The sequence below is a fragment of the Centroberyx affinis genome, unplaced genomic scaffold (assembly GCF_046629955.1).
Source record: "Centroberyx affinis isolate AG114_WGS23_722 - 3 ecotype Tasmania unplaced genomic scaffold, CSIRO-AGI_Caff_v1 ptg000342l_1, whole genome shotgun sequence".
Taxonomy (NCBI): domain Eukaryota; kingdom Metazoa; phylum Chordata; class Actinopteri; order Beryciformes; family Berycidae; genus Centroberyx; species Centroberyx affinis.
The window spans coordinates 309553-320718 of NW_027279016.1; the positions used below are offsets into that span (position 1 = coordinate 309553).

The 11166-nt window shown below is 43.9% G+C and overlaps 1 long non-coding RNA gene across 1 annotated transcript; it reads left to right on the plus strand.

Annotated features, from left to right (window-relative positions):
• The first annotated feature begins 1811 nt into the window (after positions 1–1811).
• LOC139641091 (uncharacterized) lies at positions 1812–9118 on the plus strand. The gene is made up of 3 exons (XR_011694962.1): positions 1812–1851; positions 8857–8957; positions 9109–9118. It is a non-coding gene; the product is annotated as an uncharacterized lncRNA (long non-coding RNA).
• Positions 9119–11166: the final 2048 nt, after the last annotated feature.

The window sequence follows — 11166 nt, forward strand, 5'->3', positions numbered from 1 at the left end:
CTCTTTCTGTGTCTGATCCGTCCTTCCTTCCTTCCATCCTTCCTTCCTTCCTTCCTTCCTTCCGTCCTTCTTTCCTTCCTTCCTTCCTTTCACACTCTCTCTCACCCCTCTACCCTCCCTCAGTGGGACCTCGTGCAAACTCTTCCCAAACACTGCTCTCTTGTTTAGGGCTGGGCGAGCTCTCTGCCTGACCACTCCCTGGGCCTAATCGCCGCAGAGTTCTTTCCAAATTGCAATTTCTGATAAACACAGTTGGCTGATGGGGACAAGTGATTGCAGAGGCCATGGCGGGCAATATCTGGCATCAGCCTAATTGTCACAAACAATCTGCCTCATTTCTTTGCCCTCGCTACTACAGAGTGATTGCGCCGAGCACACTTGAGGGGCAAACCATTTGTGAGCATGCTCATTTGGGACCACTTTGAAGTGTGCTCCAGCGTTTCTCAACCGATTTTTCCTGTCTTCATCAGTCTGCGTTTTGGGATTGTCTCTAAACAGTTGTTTTAGTCTGACTCTGGCGATAAACAGCCCCCATTTAGAGTTGTTTTGATTCGTCATCAGAGAGGGAGGGAAAAAATATTCCATATGTATGACACACAAAATGTAATGTTTGATGTTATTCTCCCAGGATGCTGTGAACGAATTCTTCTTTCGATTTTTGATGCCTCCCCATCTACTTTCTGTGTTTTTCTAGCAACCATCATTTGTACAACATTTTCTACATCTAAGGAAGACTTTAGCAACACACTGCTACGCATTCTGCCAAGAAACCACAGCCTTCTGCTGTTGGCCACTGAGGATCAGTTAAGTGCCTTGCTCAATGGCACATTAACAGTAGCTGTTGACAGAGGTGAGAGGAAAGGTTGGCATTACTCAGGCATTCTTCCCAGCCATATTCTCCCAAGCGAAACCAGCAACCTTCCTGTCACAGGCCCGCATCTCAACCCTTCATACCGCCAGCCCCTATTTAGAGTTATATGAGTCCCACAGTTTCACAAGGCTTCATTCTGCCCAGATGTGAAGGTAGGGAAACATGCTACATGGGACATATATGTGGTTTTCCAAGTCATGTCACTACTGGTACACAGATGCTTGGGCTGACGAGGAGAAAGAAAAAAAAAAACACAGCGGTTTGTTCTTTTTTCCGTATGTGAAGTGAAAGCGAGAGAGACCGATGTATGTGTGTGTCTGTGTCTCTGAGTGTGTGGGTGTATTGTAATGAAAAAGAGAATGAGAAAGGGAGAGAGAGAGAGAGCGAGAGAAAGAGGTAGGTTGAAGGTGATGAGGGGGAGGAAATCATGGCCTAGTCCGCTCCTTATCCCCTCTTTTCTTCAGCCTCAGAGAAGCCTAAGCTCTTGCCCCTCCTAAAGCAGAAGGAAAGAGGAAATGACCCAACTCAAACAGGAAGTGCTGCAAGGTGACCAGTAGCGGTCAATTAGGGAGGGAAGGGGGGAGGGTGTATGCACGTATGGATATGTGCCTGTGTGTGTGTGTGTGTGTGTGAGTTTGTGCATGTGTGTGTGCAGGAGCGAGGGTTTGGTTTATGTTGGCCTAGCCCTGGCCCTGCTGCACCACTGTTTCAGCAGTTTGGGGCAGGAAACAGCTGTGGAGAGGGAGGCAGGGGCAGGAGTCTGCAGACAGCCGTTGAGGGTTACAACAGTTCGCTGCTAGCCAATATCAATCAAGTCGAATGAAGCTGAGCTTTTACTGTGCTAGAAAACCACACCATGTTAGCGCATTCTCACAGGCACGGGCTCCAGCACACTGTCAATCTCCCTGGAAAATTCGTGGCCACCCCGATGAAGGTGAAACTCATGGAATTTCTAGTAGAATCAATCATGGAGTCTCAAGGTATTTTCTCAAGTCTGTTTTTACTTCCCAACTCAATGTGTGTGAGAGTTTGGCAACTTTGCAAGTTTGCAAAATGTTTTATGAATTGATTTATGTCTGTTTTCAAGTTGAAAGTAGCCCGGACAGTAGTGCGACCAAAATATCAAGCAGATGAGGAGTTAAAGAGAAGATGAATGGATGAACTGAGGATAGAGTCATTGGAGTCCTTGTGAGCTTTACAGCTGGTCGTGAGGACGTGTCACTTTCTGAGTGTATCAGCCACACCCCTCACCCAGCCGGCCACATCACCACAGCCGAGCCCCGTGGCTGGGTGGCTTCTCTGTGGCTTTTTAACATGTCCTCCACTAATGAAAACCATAGCCCTGAAAACTGATGGATTACAATGTGTGAGTGTGTGTGAGTGTGTGTGTGTGTGTGTGTGTGTGTGTGTGTGTGTGTGTGTGTGTGCGTTCATCTGTATGCTGGCAGCACTGATATTTATAAAGAAAATAGACACAACCTCTGTCATTCATTCCTAAAGCGCAGCCTGAAGCGAATCTCATTACTATTCCCGTGTTCTCAGCGCCATTCTACCTGTAGCTTGCTCCTGCCAAATCAGTGGCATTTTGGGTGTGCGAGTCCCAAGAGCCTGTTGTCAGCTCTGCCAGTCAGAAGTAATGTGACACTTGTGTCAAGCCTGTAGGCAGCTCCAGTATTCAGAGGTGATGTATTAACAAAAGAATCAATCCTGGCTCATGGTGGCTCGGTCCAAGATGGCAGCGCATCAGGGAAAAAACAGTGAATCATGGTCCACTGCCTGATATTGAGACATTAGATAATTTACTTCAGAGAAAATAAAAAGACATAAAACTCCAAATAGGAGTAAATCTACTATTAGACCCAATTTTTAAATATCCCAACCAAGGTGCTTAACTGTCTTTTTTCACTTAATTTGCACTTCATTTGGTATTATATTTACATCAATGTATGTTGGGTCTGGATACACAATATATTTTTTTCCTCTTTGATTCAAAGACACATTCCTTTCCTGGGCCCGCTGGTTGGAAAGGAGAGGCGTTTGTATACTTGTTTGCATGTTAAGTGTTCAGGATCCCTGCACGTGATGTGTGAAGGTAAGAAAGATGGACAGAAAGTGTGAGAGCAAGAGCAGAAAAGGTGAAATTTCAAACCTCTCCATGTTATGTTGAACCCCTGGTGTGTGTGTGGGGGGGGGGGCTGCTGGTCCAGAGGGGAGGCTGGGAGACTGGGAGGCGTTAGCAGGTAACAGGAGAAGGCCCTCTGGGACGACGAGAGGGAGCCAATGGGTAGACCAGTGAAAGATGCTGTCAGCTCCCACATCCATGACCTCAGCATATTATTCCTTGTAAAACTCCACATAAACTAACGCAACAAGAAAGACTCCACAAAAACAAAAGCCGTGTCCCAGGGGAGCCCGTCGAGTCGGCCGGGCAAAATACCTCATAATCCATTTCTTGTCGGATCGCTTTAAAGCGCTCATACGTTACCTCAGACCTTTCTTTGTCACCCTGTGCCCCCCGGCTCTCGCTGTTAATGACTCGGGTTTGTCCAGAGAAAGGTTAGTGATTACTCAACGGCCGATAAGAAACGGTTATTCTGTGGCACTTTTTAATAATCATCTGATATTAACTGGAAGCAGCTGGTAGCGGTATTTATAGAATGATCTGAAATTTCATTGTATCTGTTATCCAGCTGCCGAGAGCGCATCTGGCAAGCAGCCTGCTATACCTTGGAAGCAGCGCCATTTCTCCCTCTCTCTCTCTCTCTCTTTCTCGCTTGCTCTCTTTATCTCTCACTGACTTTTGTTGGTAAAAAAAAAAAAGAAATGATTGAACATAAAATGGCAAGGTTCCACCACTTGGCTTTCCAGGAAACAAGGTGAGGTTTGGCAAGGATTGCACCAGTTGTTGCTGCAATTTTTGTGCTGCACTTGTAAACCTGGATAAAGTGGCTTAATGGAAATTAACAGTAGTACAATTTGACAATACTTCAACCACTACAGCAAGGAATTTAACTACTGTCATACTACTACAGTACTACTACTACTTTACATATTGCACTAGATTCTTCAATGTAACTACTGATGTTGTTGCTGTGTATCTGTTGCAAAATACAAATGTAAACCTTCTAGATGTGAATGTTATTCTGTTAAGCGTCTCACAGGCCGTAATTTTCTCCAGGAACAACATGTTACGTACATTCAGATCCTCGTCTATGTCCTGTCATAAGAGCAGACACCCTAAAGAACTATTTATGTCCCAGCTGTAAATTCTACTGCCAGTTCCAGGGTTTACTTGGAGGCTCTCTCATGGCTCTGTGTCACAGTTTTATAGGAGAGACTACCTTAAAGCGAAAATCCATGCAAAAACAGAATTCACATGTGTTATAGCTATGGTGGGCAGTTCAGCCTGGGACAGTAAACATGAAAAGGTCTCTCTCAGACCTAGAGACAAAATAGCTGAGACTCTTATCTATTTTCTTGGTATGAACTGTAAGCACCAGTTTAAAATGTGGTTTATTTGGGTGTAAAAACTCAAACAAACATGCAGTGTCTATGGATTCAATCTCTATTGTTGATCACACAGTTTATTGAAGACATCACAGACTGCAGTCTAGACTCTTTGGTTTCTCTTTCTTTGGGAGAAAGTTTTTATATGGATTGGATGGTCCAGGATCGTGGATTTAACTGTGAATTCTGGGTTTGGGTGGATTTTCCCAGAGCTTTGATTGAACTTGATTTCCCAGAGGCTATAAACAAGGAGGATGTAAGACAAACATAAAAGCTTTCCAGGGGGTTGTGTATCTTACACACATGTATCTCTCTCACACACACACACACACACACACACACACACGCACTCACACATGCACGCACACACACACACACACACACACACCTACACACACAATTTAGTTTGGAGTCCACAAATGTAAATAACTGAACCCGTTTCGCATAATGTCACTTTTCCCAGTCATGTGCTATTCTCTCCAACAGACCCCCCCCCCCCACACACACACACACACACACACACACACACACACACACTCACACGTACACACACAAGGATGCAAACACGCCATACTGAAATGGGTCTTATATTTACAGACTGTCTGTCTGGTGAATCTGGCCAAGGAGATTTGTTTGAATCCCCCCAGAGTCACGCTACACCCAGATCTGTGGGATGCCACTCCCTTCTCTGTTATGTCTCCGCCTGGATGAGGCTGTTAGAGATGACCTGACCATACCGAATACAGAGACACATAAAGTACCAGCACTCTCAGAAACATTTGTGCCTTAGTGGTGCAGATTAGTTCTAAAGGTACAAATGACATGAATGTACCTGTAAAGTCCATCAGAAGTCATTAAGGTACTAATATGTAGCTTTTTAGTGGAGACAACACAGTACAAATAAGCATACCTTTATAGAGTACTGCCCCAGTGACAAAAGATAAAAAACTTTTGCACTATATATGCATATCTAATATGCATTTTTCATTTCTCTGTAGTTTGACTGTATGATTTGCTGCCAACTGTACCATATACACTTACAGATACATTGGCTGCCCAATTGCAAATTGCCCAGTTGATGAAAAAGTATTAGCAAATACTAGTCTTGATTTGTTTCACAGTATTTATGAGTGACTTGGGTGGGATTTGCCATCGAGGAAAATACAATGAGTGTCAGAAATGAGTGTCAGTAATTTAGCATACTTTTCTGTGACTGACAATTTACCTGAAGCTATTTGAATTGGAGTCCCATCTATCTGGTTGAAACTATGTGGGTTGAAACAAAGAGTTATTAGTCAATACCGTTTTTTGTATCTATGCACATATCTGACATGTAGAATTCTATCTATATTTATGTGTATATTTTGTTGGATATGCTATTTCAATTTACTGTAGATTCACTCAACAACAATCCTCTTTTTTGTGGTTCTTTGATTCAGTGTGCTTTCTTATATCAAAGAATGGCTTAAAAATATTTGCTATCATAATGAATTGTCAAACTATTTGTGTTAATTCAAAAAGTGTTTTGTCCTACAGCCATGATTCACTGTAGATTCATCTGCAGAGGGCTGTGACAGAGCTTCTGAAGAATGTGTGTTAAGTTTTGGAACACGTGGCCCTGTCTGACTTGGTTTGGTGTCACTGAGGCACGTTCCACTGAGGTGCACGTTAGGACCTGGCTGGAGCACAGTCTGTTTCTGTTGGAGCGCTGGGCCACATATTTGAGCCACATGTGTGTTTGAGACAGAGGGCCCAAATGAAACACACATTGGGACGGAGAAGTGCTGCGTCTGCAGCTGCATTCCTGGAAGCAGACTCACAGGCTGACAAAGGAGGGTTGACTGTCACGCTTGACCGTGAAATGGTATTCCGGGAATTATTTGGTGCACATCTCATCGTTATATTAGAGTATTTATTTCTTTTTGAATGATTTGGAGGCTTAGCTACTGTGTCTGTCTTTCAAGTCTCGCTGCAGTGACTGTAATTCTTTGACAGAGGGCAGCAGTAAGCTGCTAAAAAAGGGGAACGTGCTCAGTTTTGGTCTCAAACCAGAGCCACATGCCAAAGACAAGCCATGAACTTGAGTTGATCACACTCTTACTAATTTGTCCAATTTAGGCTTGTTTGATTCATCGGTTTAGGATCATCTCTCAGAGAAGAGCCAAACCACCATTTGCTCCATCTCCAAGCATATTTGACTGTCTGCCAGCCATATTTGGGGTTGCATACACATGACTGCAATGAAACAATATGTCAGTTTGGAACACAACTTAATTTGAGCAATAAGCAAATATGTTGGATAAGCCATCTCAATATTGTGCAACAGCCCCGATGTTGTTGACAAGGGGGAGTAGCAGGGGTTAAAAGATACAATCAATCTTTTTTTCATAACATTTTTGTCCTCAGAAATCGTTAGGATTGTTGTGTTGGCCTCTCGAGGCCTTTTTTATTACCACAGCCTTCCATATAACAGAGACTTAGTCTTTATGTGTCCACAGAGCCACCTGTAGAGTTTACATCACCCCATAGACACGAGCTGTGAAAGGTGATCCTCTCTATGACAAGTAGTAAAGACTGAGTCGTTCACAGTGCTCCGTTTTTATATCATTGTCCTTAGCCTGGAGCACCAGACTATTGAACGCAGCTCAAGCTGAACTTCAATTCACTAGTGGTGTAGATTCAAGACACTATATTGCTGCTGTCAGTTGAAAACCTGACTAATTTTCACCTTTTTACTAGAAATGGAGGCTTACACTGACATGTGATGGCTTGTACATGAAGCATATCTGAACCCCATTGGATACTGTCATGCATGGGTGTCAATTGTTTTGATTTTCTGAATTCCTGAGAAGCTGACTTGTTGAAAATACAAGGTTTTAGAGGCCTTATACACTGACACCTAACTGTAGCACTCTTATATCTGTACCTTAGTATTGCAATTTAGATATAAAGGTAAAAGTTATACATCTATCGTACAGTATGACTATACAGTATGTCTATGTCCATCGTATCACATCTGTTAAGGACTGTCCATGCCAGTGTAAAACAACTACTTCAAGCAAATTATTTAGCTGTAACAATAGACAATGGGACCCCACCATATGTGCCATGGCATCTCTGCTGTATCCATCATTTTTTATAGAGCTTCATGGAAAAACTGTCATCTATCAACATAGCTATTTGAGTGATCCACGGCCATCACTAGCATCCCCTCTGACCTGGTATGTAGGTCATTATGGTTCTGGCCAAGTTTTTTGAGAAGGCCTTGCCTCCTTTATCCTCACCTCCCTTCTGTGACAGGGAGCGGGGGGCTTCTTAACAGAGTAAGATGGATGCTGTGGTGCCTGTATACCAAAATGGGTAGGAGAGGAGAGAGGGAGGGCAGGACATTAAAATAGTCAGGGAACTGTCTGTTCTCGTTGGCGTCCCCCAAGGCTCTGTAGAGGGCCCACTCTTACTTGTCCTCATAAACAGAGGTTACTTGGGTGCAAAGGGGGGTTCATTCCAGCAAGGGTTCATGTACTTGAGCTTGGCATTTTTCATATTTACATTGCCTGATAGTCTCAGTAGATCTGTTTATGATATTTTCCCCCTCGCTGTTTGTTTGTAGTTCTTTCTTCTCAACTAATGCTTTCTCTCCCTCTCTCAGTCTCTCTCTCTCTCTCTCTCTCTCTCTCTCTCTCTCTCTCTCTATCTATCTCTCTATCTCTCTCTCTCTTCAGTGAGATGTACTGCACTCAATCTCAAAAAGACAACATTGTATCACATCCAATATGTGCTTCTACATTTCTGTGATTGCAATTAAATATGATGATGGGCTACTTGTTTTGACAGCAGTTCAAACATTTGACAAAAACATAGCTGGCTGTTCTGACTGTGCAGTGAACAGAGACAGAAACCAGACTGTGTGAGATTGCAGCAGCAAATCTGTTCCCCTGGCAAACCTGTAAAAAAGAAGAAAAAAAAAGAAAAAAGAAAAAATAGGCCACGTAATTTAGAAGCAGATCCATTTCCACTGCACTCAGTTTACTTTTAACTGTTTCAGCCCGTCTGCCCCACACCTGGTCGTTGAGCGTGGCACTGAACAGAGCACGCTCTGTTCTGCGCCCAGACAAATCTGCCGAGCCATACGGAAAATAAATCAGCTCCACATTCATTAAACAAAAAAGCTGTGGGCAGATTTATTTCATTATTGAGTCTCTCTCATTTTTAGTGTCCACTTAGCTTTTTGCCTACTTTTTCCTCACGTACAGTAAGTTCACTCTAATCTTCCATCTCACTCCCATCGGCCCCCTGCGGAGTAGAAGGGCCTCAGCCATGCTTCTCCGGTGGATCCTCTTCAAAGGGGAGCAGTGTATTGGTTTTGTGTCTCCACCTCTATGCTATCTCTTGTGCTGCGGTTTTTGAGGTGCTGTGAAACTTGCTGGCCCAGCCACCCAAATTGCTGCATAATGACCCTGTGAAATGTCCCCTACCAGGAGCGCCTGATCCCTCTGAAACAACACAGACAAACCTGCACAAATATGCCTCTCTGTTTATGGAGAAGCAAAGCCCTCATGGAAATAATCGGCCTATTAAGGTCAGATATTTCAAAGTACGCTATCTGTTTTTCCTCTTTACCCTCATTTATCGTCTTTGATACAGTTCCCATACTCTGTCCCCCAGTGGCTGTGATTCTGTATGATAAAACACATCCCTCACTAATTCTCTCTCTCTCTCTCTCTCTCTAGTACTTGGTGCAATGATAAAAGTGTTGATTTGTTATCGCCCTGACTTTGCGATGCCGGTGCAGAGCTGAGGTCACAGAGCAGAGCAACTGTGAAACCACATCGCTCGAATCTGACATCGTTGTGAAAATAAACATGGAGGCATGCCAGTTTCATTAAAAATCTCGAGAGGTTGTTTCGATTCTGATTTTCACTCCCGTTCCTTTTCAAAACTGTATTCCAGAACATTCAGATAATGGCAATAAGTCATGAACAGACCTAAATAAACAGTGGTAATAGTGTTGTTTATTATTGTTACTGGCACATGACGAAGGGCTTCTAAAAGTCTCACCCGCTCAATACAAATCCCACACACAACACAGAGTTACGGCCTTGTGTGTCGCATCTACCTCCCCAGCTGCTGTCAGCTACAGCTTAACTCCGAGCCGCTATCAGCTCCATCCTCTTAGCATCCTCTTAGGAAGGAAGCGGGGCAGGCTGCATTAGTGCCCCGCAAGCTTTACACCGCCATCTCCTGCAGGGACAGCGGTTATTTTTGGAGCGAGGGCGGATCGCGTTACGACTACGAGAAGACCCCTCAGACAGGAAATCACCCATCGCGCCACCCAGCAGCTCCGGCGTTCTTGGCCCTCGGCCTGACTGACTGACTGACTGATCGTCGGTTGGTGATTCGGCCCCCATGCAGGCTCCGATCAGAGAGAGGAAAGCCCAGCAGAACAAGGGAGCCATCTTCGTTTCAACTCCGGATGACCTCTTCCCCCTCCACTGTAATCTCCACAATCAAACCCACAGCCCTGTGTGACATGAGCACATGACCACATCCCAGGAGCTCAGGCACACTATATGATACGATGTGTTGATCGGAATCAGAATCAGGCTTTATTGGCCAAGTATGCAACTTATACAAGGAATACAAGTTTCTTAGATTCATACACACCTACCCCACACATATATACTTCCATACCATGCTAAGACGTACATACATTCATATACAGTATATGCACATACAACAACGACAATCATACATACATTTGGCTAGACGAGCATAAGGCCTCTTTATGCCCCACTATATGCTCTACAATCACAAACTGTAATTTTTATGTACACTAAGTAAAGCCTTTTATTTAGCCAGTTTTGTTAAAAGTGCTCTGAATATTACATTTAGTTTGACTTTTAGGTACTCACAGAGAGAAAGGAGCTAAGTAGGAAAAAACATGACATTGTGGTACATATTTTCCCCTGCTCATAGATTCCTATCCGAACCATGTATTTTTAAGTATGTGAATCAAATCTATTTCGATTTCTGTTTTCTATGTTGTATTTTCGCTAGACTGTTTGGCTCACCACACATACAGAGACAGGTGGAAATAGTAGCTACATAACCCCACAATGTCTGGCCTGGCCACATGCATACATCTGACTCTATAGCATACAGGACTCTATAACATAAGCGTATTTTACAGTTTCTCCTTATGAGACCTTATGACTTATGGCCTAACGCTTGTACAAACTATGGTTCCACTCTGCAACGGTCTAAGGAGTTGAAATTAAGATTAAATCAAGCCTCTAGATGACTGAGATATTTCCTGGATCATTACAGTACGGCGGCAAGACACTGCATAATACAGTCATGTGTTGTGCTATTTGTTTGGTATGAACATTCCTGGGGTTAGCTTGAAAACCACATAGTTACTATGTGGGAAATATCAAAGGCTGAGTGGCCACCAGGGCTGAAGTGGAGAGCGTGGGAGGTTTGTGACAAACCCCCAATTCCTCTCCATCTGCCCACCGAAAACATGCATCTGTGTGTGTGTGTGTGCACAGGCATGTCGCTCGTGTGCCTGTCGTGGCTGAGAGAGGGGAGCCATTCTGCCCCTAAGGGGGTGGTTTAGCTGTTTTGCAGTGGACTTCCACCTAGTTTCAGTGACGCATCATCACACCCCCAGCTAGACACTTCCCAGAGGAAATCCTCAGCCTGGCCCGACGAAACACGCACAGTACAATAATAATCAAAATGTGCAATATGTGCCCCTGCTGTTTTTACACAGATGAAGAGTTTTT